At 44.3% G+C, this 15,761-nt stretch overlaps 1 long non-coding RNA gene across 1 annotated transcript; it reads right to left on the reverse strand.

The window, feature by feature from the left end:
* Positions 1-12,853: 12,853 nt before the first annotated feature.
* On the reverse strand, positions 12,854-13,774 carry LOC123486776. The gene is made up of 4 exons (XR_006659512.1): positions 13,678-13,774; positions 13,516-13,572; positions 13,312-13,411; positions 12,854-13,209 (listed from the first exon to the last, which is right to left on the reverse strand). It is a non-coding gene; the product is annotated as an uncharacterized LOC123486776 (long non-coding RNA).
* Positions 13,775-15,761: the final 1,987 nt, after the last annotated feature.

The raw sequence follows: 15,761 nt of genomic DNA on the forward strand, positions 1-15,761 counted from the left end.
ATGTCTGAAGTTATGGCAATAATCAGTAAAGGACCCTAGTGTCAGTGTCAACCGAATAACATTACTGCCATTCTCACACCCTCAATGTTACTGACCCTAAAGACCAGGCGCTACCTCAGCCCCTTCTGGATATTTCCATGAGCGATCTTCATGGAAAACAGTGAGAAGCAAGTCAGTGTCTAAGCTGACACTTTTTTGAAAAGTGGAGACGGAGTTTGTGACAGCACTGCCAGAGACATGAAAATGGACAGCAGAAAAGCCAAATGTTAAAGTGGGAGATGTTGTCTTATTGAAAGACAGTCAGGCGCACCAGAAATGACTGTGGTGGACATGGTCAAAACCTTTCCCAGTACTGGCCAGAAAAGGTCAGAAAGTAGAACTAAAGTTGTCAGCTTCCCCTGCCTCCTGTTTGTCTCCGGGCCTCAGAGGTGTCTGTCATTTCCTCTGCCTTGGTTCTTCCTCGTGTGTCCTTATTTGCTTCTCCAGGTCACTGTGCCTTGTTTTCCTAGGTATTTTAGCTGTGTTTTGGCCTTGACATCACTTGGTTTTTGAGTCCTGGCTATGTGTCTCCTGCTGTGTCCCACAGAATTCTTTCCGAGTAAGCTTTCTAAGTTATCTTTATTTTGTTTTCTCCTCATTGGAGGTTATTTTGTTTTGTCCTTCTGTTTTGTTTACTGTACCTCTCTGTTAGTATACCTCTTTTTAAGAGAAGAACTTTTGTTGGATTATTTTTTGAAGTGCAAAAAAATACCTTTTTTTTATATTAAATCTACTTTGCCTGGAGGTGTTTCGTTGGGTCCTACTATACCTCCTCTGTGGCTTGAGGAACAGAACACCCAACTCTCATTGGAGACCTGAGTTCAAGCCCAGCAAGCAGGCCAGAAAAACCAAGTCAATCCTTGGACTCAAAAACACTCAGTTCAAGGACCTATTGGTGATCGCTCGACATGAGGCATCTTTCCAGCCATGAAACCGGACCTCAGCCGACAGGAAGGAGCTGATGGCTAGTCATTCTCAACTCCTCGGCCGAGATGATGAGTTCCCTCCGCCAGCTCTTTGAAGCGCCTCCCTGGTCCTTTCCCTTACTCCAGGTCTCCCCAGTGGCTGACAGGCCTTCTCCATTGGCGGAGCCCCGACCACCACCTCGCCTTTTCTGGGGGATCCAAGCTCTGCCAGGGTTTCCTCACCCCAATGCTCCCTCACCTTTGAGCTCCAACCCCCTCCAGTTTTCCACAGACCGTTCCAAGATTCCTCCTTCACTTCTTTCAGACAGGCGCTCTCCTGGGCTCTCTTGGTGTCGTAGTCCCAGGAGGCCTGTTTTGATCTTCGCTGCATTTGTAGAAGAGTTCAGCGGGTGTTCGATCATCCTGTCAGTGGTAGGAAGCTGCGCCTACTGTCTCTCCGTCAGAGTTCCCTGACCACGGCAGATTTTGCCATTGAATTCCGGACCATAGCAGCAAGGGCTGGACAGTTGATGGCGCTGAGGTCTGTTTCAGGGAGGGTTATCTGAGCCCCTTCAGGATAGGTAGCCACCCGAGAACCAGCTGGGGATCTCGGAGTCCCTCATAGCACCAGCCCATCCCAGCTGGACAATCGTCTGAGAAGAGAGCGGAGAACGGCTGCGCCGCCAGATGTCTCAGTCCCAAGTTCCTCTGAGCAGCTCTGTTTCTCTCTGTTTGGGCTCATGTTCAGAGCTGCTCCTGAACTGCTCAGGATTCCCGGAGAACATGCAGTTGAGCCGTTCAGGCTTTCTCCCCACGCGACGGAGCGTCGGGGCGCGGTGCCTCTACTGCGGGGTTGTCGGCCACTTCTAGCTTCACTTGCCCCCGAGCTTTGGAAACGCCTATTTCCGCCTAGCTACAGGAGGGCTGTGATGGGGAGAAAATTAGAGCTCCTCCTGCTAACGCTGTCTTAGCTGTTTCAGCCACTCCACAGCCATGGAAGGGCCACCAGCATCGAGGTCCAGGCGTGATCGATTCCGGTGCCGCAGGTGATTTCCTGGATTTAACCCTTGGCTAAGGAACTTAAGATCCCTACCCAACTACTTCCTCCAACCCAGGCAGTTACAGCCTTAGATGGCAGACCTCTGGAACCAGGAAAGGTTACAGGAGCGTCAATCCCCTGCACGACTTACCATCACTTTCAACACCAGCAGGAGGGCCTTCTATCTCATTGACTCCCGAGTATCCTATTATCCTGGGTCACCCTTGGCTGTGCAGACATAATCCCCAGATCGACTGACCCACTGGCACCAGTACCTAAGCTTGGGTCCCACTTTCGCAACTCCTGCATGCTTCAAGTCCTCAGCCCTAGTACCCAGTTTCAAGAGGTCTGTTCAAATCTCCCAGAGTCCCAGTGTTTTCCTTGGTTCAAGGCAGTGTTCAACAGTCCCAGACTACTTCCTTACAACCTCCCCGCCACACGTGTGTTGTGTGGTGATCCTCTGGTTGCTGCCCTCCTGAAGTCGGATCTTTTCCTTATCCTCCCTCGAGCACTCAGCTATGGACACCTACAGCCAGAGTCCTTGGCAGCCGGCCTCCTCTGTGCCTCTACTTCCCGGCTGGGCCGGGCGGCTTTTTGTTGAAAAGAAAGACGGGGTCGCTAGGCCTTACCAATGATTACCGGGGCTCAACAAGATCACAGTTTGAGATAAATACCCCCACTTCCTCTCATAGCCACTGCTTTTGAGCTGCTTCAAGGGGCTTCCATTTTTTACTAGCTGGATCGCAATGCTTACCATCTCGTGCGGATCCGGCCAGGTAATGGCATTATAGGCGGCATTTTATGCGCCCACGAGGCACTATGAATATCGGGTGATGCGTTCGGGCTCCGCAATGCCCCGCGGATATTCCAAGCCCTGATTAATGATATTCTCGGATATGCTTAATCTGTTCGTCTTAATGTACCTGGAGCGATATCCTCATCTTCTCGGGGTCACTGAAGGAGCATGAGGCATGTGTAGGAGGGTTCTCAGAGGCTGTTGACATCCTCTACAGCAAGCCTGAAGTGTGAATTTTCATGTTTCCCAGACTCAGTTTCTTGGTTTATTGTCCTCCCGGCCACCTAGGATGGATCCCAAGAAGGTCAAGCGGTCCACAGCTATTTTTCCTGCCCGCAGTCAAGGAGGTTCAGCGGTTGTGGCTTTTCTAGCTACCTCGGAGTTTTTGTAAAAATTTCAGCTCTGTGGTAGGCCTTGTGGCCAACACTGCAAGGAGGAGGACCAAGGTCCTGGGGTCCGGAAGCAGCAGGGGCCTTCGAGGATCTCAGCGCCTTCACTTCTGCTCCGATTCTGGTGATCCTGACCAGAAAGACCTTTCATGGTGAAGTGGATGCCTCCAGGAGGTGGGTGAGGCCGTCCTGTCACAGGGGTGGACGGAATTACACCTTGTGCCTTCATGTCTTTAAGCATGTCTGAGGCAGGCGCAACTACCACGTGGGGATCGGGAGTTATAGTTGTGAAACTGGCCTTGGAAGAGGTAAGCATTTTTAATGAGGAGCTCAGCATCCTTTCCAGGTTCTCACAGACCCACAAGAACCTGAATTATCTCCAACAGGCAAAGCGGATGAAGCCTTGGCATAAGCGATGGTCCGCCATACCTTTAATCGATTCCAGTTTCTCTGTCTTACAGACCTGGCACCAAACGTCAAACCGGATGCCCTGTCACCGACCTATTCTCCGAGATACAAGAGAAGCCTTTGGCATCGGTTATTCGAGGTCTAGGATCGTAGCACACCTCTTCAGTGGGAACTAGAAAGAGGGGGTCGAGGGCCCCTTGTCCATGGGCGATCAGGCGGTGGTCTGCCGGACACTGTCGAACCTCTCTCTGTGAGCCGCGTCTTGCAGTGGGAGTCATGAGTAGCCATGACATGCCATCAGGTAGTGCTTCACCTGGAAATTCCTTCAGCGGCCCAGTTTTGGTGGCCGTCCATCGGACGTGCAGGTCTATGTGGGCCTGCCTGTGTGCAACCAGGGAAAGTCGACAAATCAACGACCCCAGGGACTGCTCCATCCACCACCTGTTCCTGTGGGCATAGTCACCTCTCTGGACTTTGTTACGGGACTTCCTCCATCCCAGGGCAACACAGTCATCCTAGTAGTTTATGAGCAGTTCCTCTAAGGCTGCCCAGTTTATTTCCCTGCCCAAGCTGCCCTCGGCCAGAGACTGCTGGGCTCTCATGAACCATGTCTTCGGATATTTGGAATTTCCCTGGACGTTGTCTCCGGCCGAAGGAGTCCCCAATTCTCGTCGGTTTGGGAGCTGCAGAGCTTATTAGGGGCCACAGCCAGCCTAATCCAGGACCCATCCAGAGTCTCATGGCCAAACGGAGCAGATTAATCAGGATCTGGAGACCACCCTCGGTGTGAGCCATAATCCCACGTCTTGGGCCACCTATATCATTTAGGCGGAATATGCCCACAACACCCTCAGTCCCTCAGCCACGGATTGTCCTTTGATGCCAGTTCGGATACACCCCTCGCTGGCTTCCGGAAGCGCAAGTTGGTGTTCCCACCAGTAGCGCTTTGTCAACGCTGCGGACCTGGAAGAAGGCCAGGCGTACCTTCGGACCTCCAGAGAATACAAAAGTCAGGCTGTCGCCACGCCCCATGGCCCTAGTTCCAGGCTGGTCGAGTTTGGTTAGCCACCAGAACCTGCCCCCTCCGGGTGCCGAGATCAAGCTTTCCCAGTACCGCCGGCCTTTCCTTTAGCAAGGAAAGTTAACCCTGTTTCTTATGGTTTAGTTCTCCCTCATCCCTTAGAATTAACCCCACTTTCCATGTTTTCACTACTAAAACCTGTCTTGTCTTCTCCCTGCCCCACGGGCCATACCTCCCAGGATCATTGACAGCCAGCCAGCCTACACAGTTCGCCGGATACTGGACTCCGGAGGGTCAGAACTCTCTGCAGTATCTGGTGGACTGGGAGGGTGCGGGCCAGAGGAAAGCTCCTGGGTTCCAGCCAAGGACATCCTGGACCCAGGTTTGATCCGAGTTTCGCACCTGAGGCGGGGTGATTCGGCGTAAATTCGTTTCCTGGGAGGAGGGTCCTGTCCTTCCTGCCTCCTGTTTGTCTCCGGGCCTCTAGAGGTCATCTGTGTTCCCCTCTGCCTTAGTTCTTCCCTCATTAATATCCTTATTAGCTTCATCCAGGTCACCTGTGCCTTGTTCCTAAGTATTGCTTTCATGTTTCCCCTTGTTCCTCACTTGGTTTTTGAGTCCTGGCTTGCCTGTCTCCTGCTGTGTCCCAAGTCTTTCCGAGTAAACTTTTCTAAGTTCTATCTTATTTTGTTTTCTCCCTCGTAGAGTTATTTTAACATCCTCTATTTTGTTTACTGTACCTCTGTTAGTATACCTCTTTCTGAGAAGAACTTTTGTTGGATTATTTTTGATGCAAAGAAATACCTTTTTTTTATATTAAATCTACTTTGCCTAGGTATTGCCTTGGGTGTTTCGTTTGGGTCCTACTATACTCCTCTGGCAATAGGGTAGAACACCCAACTCTCCACATTGGAGACCTGAAGTTCAAGCCCAGCTTGTGACATAAAGGTTGTCAAACAAGGGACTGCTAAGGTGTTTCTGAGACCAATCTCAGAATGTTCTTCTTTCTGAAGCATCCTAGAGGCAAAATGTTTTGTTTCATAGTGGCACAATTTCATTATACCAGGCGGGAGTGTGCTGCCATCCTGTTAGAAGGTAACAGATTATTTTATTACAGTGGTTAAGAGTGACTTTCATTGTGTCCCATGGTGTTTATTGCCCCGAGTGGAGCTTTCTGATACTTAGAATAATGTACAAAAACCGGAAGTAGAGTAGTCATTCTGCACGCAGACAAGCAGCTAGAAACTACGCTACGGTACAGTTCTTTCTGTGCAACTATTTCTTGTTACGCTTCAGCCTCGGAAAATATTTGTTTGTAAGTTCAATTCAAGCATATTGCTAGTGATGATAATATTGTTAATGATAGAATTGTTTACTTATCAATGTTAGTTGGTTACATTTACTCACGCAAATTGCATTGACTTTCATGGATGCCGTCAGCTGTATTAGTTTGCTCGTGCGTCATGTAAAAGAAGTGTAAAACATACTATAGTTTGTTACTGTTTCTAGTGTAATATGCTTTGTTATTGTACAGAGGTGTTGGCACATTATTAGAGTAATGAAAGGAGTTGGCTAGTTGTTACTCATAGAGTAATTATCTATTTGGTTTGTTGTTATGTCAGATACATGGTAACTTGGCACTTGCTTTGTATTTATGCAACTTCAACTTGAAAATGTATAATGTACAGCTACAGTATGTCAATATGAATTGAATACTAAAGTATATTATTTTCTGTATTTGCAGTTTCAGAACATAAACGTTTTTCAATACATTCGTTCAAGAAAAGTCACGCCTTGGAAGTTTTATTGAAGACTCAGTTAGCTATCTGTCTAGTTTTGCATGGGAACGCAATTCCAGGGCAGAATACATACACCTTAGCCAAATACATTTAAACTCAGTTTTCACAATTCCTGACATTTAATCCTAGTAAATATTCCCTGTCTTAGGTCAGTTAGGATCACCACTTTATTTTATGAATGTGAAATAAATGTGAATAATAGTAGTGATTTATTTCAGTATAATTACTTTCATCACATTCCCAGTGGGTCAGAAGTTTACATACACTCAATTAGTATTTGGTAGCATTACATTTTAGTCATTTAGCAGATGCTCTTATCCAGAGCGACTTATAGTTAGTGAGTGCATACATTTTTCATACAGCATTGCCTTTAAATTGGTTAACTTGGGTCAAACGTTTCGGGTAGCCTTCCACAAGCTTCCCACAATACGTTGGGTGAATTTTGCTCTTTTTTTGTTAAGTATCGTGAATAATGATGAGTGAGAACGTTACAGAGGGTCAAAGATCATACCCCCAAGACATTCTATTACCATTACCAATAACAAGAGAAATTAGCATGTCTTGGGTGTAGTATCTCAGCCTATGCTGCAATAGTCTATGTGCCGGGGGGCTAGGGTCAGTCTGTTATATCTGGTGTTATTCTCCTGTCTTATCCGGTGTCCTGTGTGAATTTAAGTATGCTCCCTCTAATTCTCTCTCTCTCCCTCCCATCCCGGAGGACCTGAGCCCTAGGACCATGCCTCAGGACTACCTGGCCTGATGACTCCTTGCTGTCCCCAGTCCACGTGGTCATGCTGCTGCTCCAGTTTCCACTCTTCTGCCTGCGGCTATGGAACCCTGACCTGTTCACTGGACGTGCTACTTTGTCCCAGACCTGCTGTTTTCAACTCTCTCTCTCTCTCTCTCTACCGCACCTGCTATTTCAACCTCTAAATGCCCGGCTATGAAAAGCCAAGTGACATTTACTCCTGATGTACTGACCTGTTGCAACCTCTACAACCACTGTGAATATTATTTGACCCTGCTGGTCATCTATGAACGTTTGAACATCTTGGAGAAAAATCTGGCCTTAATGGCCATGTACAGTCGTGGTCAAAAGTTTTGAGAATGACACAAGTATTGTGTCTTCACAAAGTTTGCTGCTTCAGTGTTTTTAGATATTTTTGTCAGATGTTACTATGGTATACAGAAGTATAATTACAAGCATTTCGTCAGTGTCAAAGGCTTTTATTGACAATTACATTAAGTTTATGCAAAGAGTCAATATTTGCAGTGTTGACCCTTATTTTTCAAGACCTCTGCAATCCGCCCTGGCATACTGTCAATTAACTTCTGGGCCACATCCTGACTGAGCCCATTCTTGCATAATCAATGCTTGGAGTTTGTCAGAATTTGTGGGTTTTTGTTTGTCCACCCGCCTCTTGAGGATTGACCTCAAGTTCTCAATGGGATTAGGGTCTGGGGAGTTTCCTGGCCATGGACCCAAAATGTCGATGTTTTGTTCCCCGAGCCACTTAGTTATCACTTTTGCCTTATGGCAAGGTGCTCCATCATGCTGGAAAAGGCATTGTTCGTCACCAAACTGTTGTTGGATGGTTGGGAGAAGTTGCTCTCAGAGGATGTGTTGGTACCATTTTTTAATTCATGGCTGTGTTCTTAGGAAAAATCGTGAGTGAGCCCACTCCCTTGGCTGAGAAGCAACCCCACACATGAATGTTCTCAGGATGCTTTACTGTTGGCATGACACAGGACTGATGGTAGCGCTCACCTTTTCTCCTCCGGACAAGCTTTTTTCCGGATGCCCCAAACAATCGGAAAGGGGATTCATCAGAGAAAATGACTTTACCCCAGTTCTCAGCAGTCCAATCCCTGTACCTTTTGCAGAGTATCAGTCTGTCCCTGATGTTTTTCCTGGAGAGAAGTGGCTTCCTTGCTGCCCTTCTTGACACCAGGCCATCCTCCAAAAGTCTTCGCCTCACTGTGCGTGCAGATGCACTCACACCTGCCTGCTGTCATTCCTGAGCAAGCTCTGCACTGGTGGTGCCCCGATCCCGCAGCATAAATAACTTTAGGAGACGGTCCTGGCGCTTGCTGGACTTTCTTGGGCGCCCTGAAGCCTTCTTCACAACAATTGAACCTCTCTCCTTGAAGTTCTTGCTGATCCAATAAATGGTTGATTTAGGTGCAATCTTACTAGCAGCAATATCCTTGCCTGTGAAGCCCTTTTTGTGCAAAGCAATGATGACGGCACGTGTTTCCTTGCAGGTAACTATGGTTAACAGAGAAAGAACAATGATTTCAAGCACCACCTTCCTTTTAAAGCTTCCAGTCTGTTATTCTAACTCAATCAGCATGACAGAGTGATCTCCAGCCTTGTCCTCGTCAGCACTCTCACCTGTGTTAACGAGAGAATCACTGACATGATGTCAGCTGGTCCTTTTGTGGCAGGGCTGTAATGCAGTGGAAATGTTTTTTGGGGATTAAGTTCATTTTCATGGCAAAGAGGGACTTTGCAATTCATCTGATCACTCTTCATACCATTCTTTAGTATATGCAAACTGCCATCATAAAAACTGAGGCAGCAGACTTTGTGAAAATTAATATTTGTGTCATTCTCAAAACTTTCGACCACGACTGTACTGTTATAATCTCCAGCCGGCACAGCCAGAAGGGGATTGGCCACCCCTCAGAGCCTGGTTCCTCTCTATTGTTCTGCCTAGGTTTCTGCCTTTCTAGGGAGCTTTTCCTAGCCACTGTGCTTTTACATCTGCATTGCTTGCTGTTTGGGGTTTTAGACTGGGTTTCTGTATAGCACTTTGTGACATCTGCTGATATAAAAGGGCTTTATAGATACAATTTGATTGATTGATCTTTAACCCTCTAACCCATCATTGTTTACGATTCATTCAGGAAAATCCATAATCATGGTAGAATCCACATGAATGTAGAAATGTTTAGAAACATATTATATTCTTATTTACAATACAACTGACTCCTCTGCTAGTATTAAAGCCTATTCATTGTTTCAAAATTGATTTGCTTTCAAATAGATCGTAATTTAATCTCTGGTCAATGTGATCGTTCAAGACTACTATAATTTGCAGCTCAATAATATATTTAAATGTATTGCAATATATTCCTATTTTATTAGGCACATGGAGGATAGGATGAGTCCTGTGCATAGGTCTTATTAACTTCCCAGAGTGGTACTGCTCTTTACATGCACACCAATATCCCGTTATTATTCGGGATACTCAAGTATTCTGTTTTTGAGTTGACGAACATAAACATTATATCCCATTTACAATAACCTGAAAAAGCTTGTATCCCGGTTATGAGAAACCCGGATAAGATGCCTGGGATATGCTGATCTAAGACGGGATACTGTGACAAGTAAACATCTAATCCCCTTTACTTTTGGTTTTGCGGTCTGCGCAGGGTCAATTTCGAAAAATCATGGGTGTTGTGTCATGATATTTTCATCTGATTGTCAAACAAATCATTTCAAAAAGTAGTCTACCTGCGCAGTTCGATCCACCATAATAATTCCATAATAATGTTGCCTACTATAATTAATTTACTATAATTTACTATTGGCTACTTTCACCCCTAATTTAGTTTCTGCTTATAATATTATAATTTACGAAAATGGATAGGCCGTTTGTTTGTCAACTATAGTTTGATACATGCAGCTGCTCTTCTGTCATAACTTGTTGCCCCAGAAGACTAAATAAAGTAGTGCTCGAATTAATATATTAGTAATCTAGTTAACACCGGTAAAGTTGTCTGTTTTGTTTAGGGACTGGGGAGAAAACACAATAACTCCAAAACAGTGGAAAGCTTGGTGCTGTGTAAAATGTCCAAATGTCATCAGTTTTACCGGTTTTAAGGAATGAAAAGCTGAGAAAACGACGAAACAAGACTTCAGTTCATCTTGGGTGCATATTTTATGTTGTTGAAATACTGTCTGCTTGCATAACAGTTTCAAAGATAACACATTACACGCACATTCAAATTTATTCAAGAGATGCTGCAAGAAATAAATCATATTTCTCCACTCCTGTTCCCCGAGACAAAATTAACATTTGTTGTATAATTTCAATGCAAGAAATTCATAATTCTGCAGGAGTTCATATTATGCTACGTGAAAGGTTCAATGGTGGAAAAAGTACACAATTGTCATAATGACTCAAGTAACAGTGAAAGTCACCCAGTAAAATACTACTTGAGTAAAAGTAAAAGTATTTGGTTTTAAATATACTTAAGTATCAAATATAAATCACTTCAAATTCCTTATATTACGCAAACCAGACAGAACAATTTTCTTGTTTTTTAAATTTACAGATAGCCAGTGGCACACTCCAACACTCCGACATCATTTACAAACAAAGCATGTGTGTTTAATGAGTCCACCAGATCTGAGGCAGTAGGGATGAACACCTGTTCTCTTGATAGAGGCATGTTCGGTGTAGCTCAGTTGGTAGAGCATGGCACGTGCAACGTCAGGATTGTGGATTCGATTCCCACGTGGGACTAGCTCGAGCAAAGTATGAAAATGAATGCACTCACTATTTGGACACTTTTCCTGTCCTGCAAAGCGTTCAAAATGTAATGAGTACTTTTGCATGTCAGGGAAAATGTATGTAGTAAAAAGTACATTATTTTCTTAAGGAATGTAGTGAAGTAAAAGTAAAAGTTGTAAAAAAAAAAATAGCAATATTAAAGAAAAGTACAGATACCCCCAAAAACGACTTAAGTAAAAATACTTTAAAGTACTATTTAAGTACTTTACACCACTGGAGAGGTTATAGGCCTACAGTCAGTGTCCGTATTTCAGTTACTATTCCATTTAACCCATATGAGTTTAAATGAGGAATATTCTGTTAATTGATGGAGCAGGCATACTCATGAGTGGGATATCAAAGGTGCATGCAAACAGCTTATCCCGAATAAGACCTTAAGCTGGATATGAGCTACTATTTGGAATATTGTGCACATTTAAACGTGGTCAGTGACCGTCATTATTTTGATGTATGGATGATTATGGTTAGAGTCTTATATTGATACTATGTTGAGACGGGATCTGATAGCTGTTACATGTAAAGGTTTTTGTAATGACATGTAATAAAAAATAATAATAATAATTGAAAGATGACCTTCAGCTTTTCAACAGAGAATATTCTTATGAGAATACATGCAACAGTGAGCTCACAATGTTAAAGGCCCAGTGCAGTCAAAATCAAATCAAATGTTATTGGTCACATACCACGTTTAACAGATATTATTGCGGGTGTAGCGAAATGCTTGTGTTTCTAGCTCCAACAGTGCAGTAATATCTAACAAATAATATCTAGCAATTTCACAACAATAAATGCAGTTTTTCCTGTGTTTTGTATCATATTGTACAACAGCTAATGAAGCTAACTGTACAAATTATTTCCTGATAGTTGCTGGTTGAAAATACAATCTACACAGGACCTTCTAATCAGCAGGTTTTGCATGGGTGGAGTTTTGTCTTGCCTGGTGACATCACCAGGTGATATAGGGTTATATAGACCAATAACAAAGAGCGTTCCAAACCTCTGCCAATAACAGCTAGTTTTCAGATTAAATATTACCCCCCTCCCAACTCCCAGATAGTCCTAGCAAAATTCTTGCCTGAGAAAGTTTATTTTACTAAAAAACTATTTTTGTTTCTTTTTGACCATTTTAATTGTAAACTATTACAGTAAGATACTTAATTGTTACCCAGAAATGATTTGATATTGAGATAAAAATGGCTGCATTGGGCCTTTAATGTTCTCTAAAATCTCTTTGGATGCATTTTCTGGGAATCAGACTCACTGTAATTTATGCATCTCACATTAATTTACTGCAGTGTTTGTATTGACCTGCTGTGTGTTATAAAATTGAAAAATGAATAAAAACAAATGGCCATATACACCAATGCTTGTGCTGTGACAGACTGGAGAGCCAAATTCTCACAGTCATCTTTCAATGCTCAGTGCTATTCGGAATCCTTGAGACGTCCTTACTCTAAACCCTAACCTTAACCCTTACCTAACCCTAACCATTTTACATTTCAACTTCAATGGGGTAAGGACGTCCCAAGGAACCTGAATTGCACGGACCATCTCTCAATTGTGCTCACTCGCCTTGGCCTTTCAGCAATTAAAATCAACTGAGTTAACCTGTGTCTACAACCACCAACCATGTGCCCTCTGAATGAAAGAATAATATTGTTTCCAGTCATGCAGATGCTCAATCAACCAATGAGACAATAAAACCAGTGTCATTAGATGGGTTTGTTGTGTGTCAAATATACTTGTCTGTACAGTATGTAACGTAAAGCAATGCACAAGCAATGAGCATGGTAAATTAAATTGAACATGACGACCCAAAGGAGAGATATAATTAAAAGATGATATTTTAATAAATGTTCAATGCCGACGTTTTTTTATGCTGAAAAAATCAATTTATGGATATGGGCAAATTCACTCTTGGAAAAGGGCCTGTTGGCCTGTTGGACAAAAAGAAAAATAGTTAACATCCGTGCTACTTCAGCCTTTTGCTATGTTAAAGTAAAAGCTCAGTTAATGATGAATGGATACATTTTGGAAGGATTTTCCAGATTCATACGTCAGTAGGGTAGAGTGTCAGGTGGCACAATCATTGGTGCCATGAGGTCAAAGTGTGAGGGAGGGAGCAGGCCAGAGAGCTGTCGAGGAAGTGGTCCAGGCCCCTGGCTTGGAGGCTTTGAGTTGGTCCCATCAGTGTAATGCATTGTAGGGTATCTGCTGCCCCATAGACCTGCTGGTAGTGGGAAAGGTGTTAGCAGGAGATCACCAGGGGAAAGCTATGATTGGCTGACAGATTCTTGGAGTTAAACCACATGTAGTCTAAAACAATATTCACCTGCTTTCATGGAGTAAGGATTCACTCCTTTGGGGACACTGCCAGGGTTCCCCTGAAATCCATACATCCCCATCGGTGGAGTTGGTGGTACAAGCTTGTTCTGTAAAACACATCAACACATTTTCTAAATTGTTAGTAACATTAGCACAGTTGAAATACAATGGTCTTTCACTGCTTTTTATTGAATGTAATTTAAGTGTATACCTCAGCCTTGGGCTCAGTTTTGTCAACCCATCTGTGCAGAGTTGGATCCCAGACAATCTGAGGAAGAAGATATTAGCAATGTGAAGCAAGCCAAAAATGAAAAATGAATAATCCACCCAATTGTCTCTACATAGAATATACTGTAAATAACAGGTTCCTTACAGATCTGTCTTTGTCCTCAGGTAGATGAACCTCCTTCTTATTAACTTTTCCACTCCCAAAGACCCAGCTGAGCCAGCTTCCACTGTTCTTGTGAACAGCAGGGGGTCTCGGGCTCAGCCACCGGCCGGCTGCCAGTCTGGCACTGAGGGTTGGCCTCGGAGTGTTCTGGCTTGGTGATGGACATCATAGCAGGATGCTCAACATATCTAAGCCGGACATCTGTAATAAGTGGGAGAAGTCAGGCGACTCTGCTCATGTCACCATACAGAACAATCACTAGCTGACAGGTAGGAACGTCTTGCTCTGATACTCTGTTACAACCCAATCTTAACCTCCAAGCAGTCACAGGGATTACTGGAAGGTTCCTCAAGGATGCTGCGATCACATTTTTGTTGTTGTTTCAAAATCAACAAATCCCGGCATATTACGTGAGGGCTTGCAAATTTGCCAATCGCCGCATTATTTCAATGTAAATGTATTTCGGCATAAAACAGTCAAATCATCGCAATATCATCGTATAGAACTGACCCATTAACATATTACAAAAAAGAGGGCTCGCAATTTCAACCAATCACCGCACATTTACTGCATAATAAGGTTCAATCAAGCCACACGTCAACAAATGTTTCCCTTGTCAGCTCATTTTCGCAAGAATTGCCGCAGCAAAATCTAGCATATTTGCCTGCAAATATCACAAAAATCCCTGCGATATCCTGGAGAGATTGACTGGATTACGAAAATGTATACACTCACTACTGTAAATCGCTCTGGATAAGAGTGTCTGCTAAATGACGAAAATGTAAATAGAAAATAGAGCTAAACCTGTTTTATGTAGAAAATGCATGAAAGTATTACAGCGATACACTCACATGAGCCATACATACACATTTGGTCTGTCACAACTTATTCCCACGCTATCACAATGGCAATGTCTTTACTTATTAGATAAGGCTTAAATGACCTCTTCTCTTGGAATAGAAATCCACAGGTGGAGTACACACTCCACCATCCCATTTCCACAGTGGTGCCAACATGGGGATGATGGGAGGTGGTTGTGGATGATTGTTTCCATTCTCCACAGGGACGCTGGCTGTGGGGAGGATCCCCTCCCTCTGTGCAGGAACACTGGCCTTTGGGAAGATCCACTCCCTGTGAGCAGGGACGCTGGCTGTTGGGAAGATTCCCTCCCTTTGCGCAGTGACACTGGCCATCAGGAGGATCAACTCCCTCTGTGCAGTGATGATGACTGCTGGGAGAATCCCATCCCTCTGTGCAGGGACACTGGTTGATTGGAGGATCCCATCCCTCTGTGCAGGGATGAGGCCTGATGCTCGGAGGATCTCCTCCCTCTGTGCCGTGATGATGGCTGCTGGGAGAATCCCTTCCCTCTGTGCAGGGACACTGGTTGTTTGGAGGATCCCATCCCTCTGTGCAGGGATGAGGCCTGATGCTCGGAGGACCTCCTCCCTCTGCGCAGCAAAGTTGGCTTTTGGGAGGATCCCCTCCCCCTGCCCAGCGATGTTGGATGTTCCCCCCCACCCACTCTGTACAGCAACGTCGGCTGCTGGGATGATCTGCAGGTATAATATAGAACACATAGTAATTCCCTAAAATATCAACCACTTGCAATCTATAACATCATTGTCACATACACTGAGTGTGGAAAACATTAAGAACACCTGCTCTTTCCATGACATAGACTGACCAGGTGAAAGCTATAATCTCTTATTGATGTCACTTGTTAAATCCACTTCTCAGTGTAGATGAAGGGGGAGGAGTGAGGTTAAAGAATAATTTTTAAGCCTTGAGACAATTGAGACATGGATTGTATATGTGTGCCATTCAGACGGTGAATGGGCAAGACAACATTTTTAAGAACCTTTGAATGGGGTATGGTAGTAGGTGCCAGGCGCACCGGTTTGTGTCAAGAACTGCAACGCTACTGGGTTTTTCACGCTGAACAGTTTTCCGTGTGTATCAAGATTGGTCCACCACCCAACTCAATATTAGGAAGCTGTTCTTAATGTTTTGTACACTCATTGTAGATCAATCCCAAACATGTACATTCATTTGTACGTGTACTG

This window comes from Coregonus clupeaformis, unplaced genomic scaffold (genome assembly GCF_020615455.1).
Source record: "Coregonus clupeaformis isolate EN_2021a unplaced genomic scaffold, ASM2061545v1 scaf1320, whole genome shotgun sequence".
NCBI classification, from domain to species: Eukaryota; Metazoa; Chordata; class Actinopteri; order Salmoniformes; family Salmonidae; genus Coregonus; species Coregonus clupeaformis.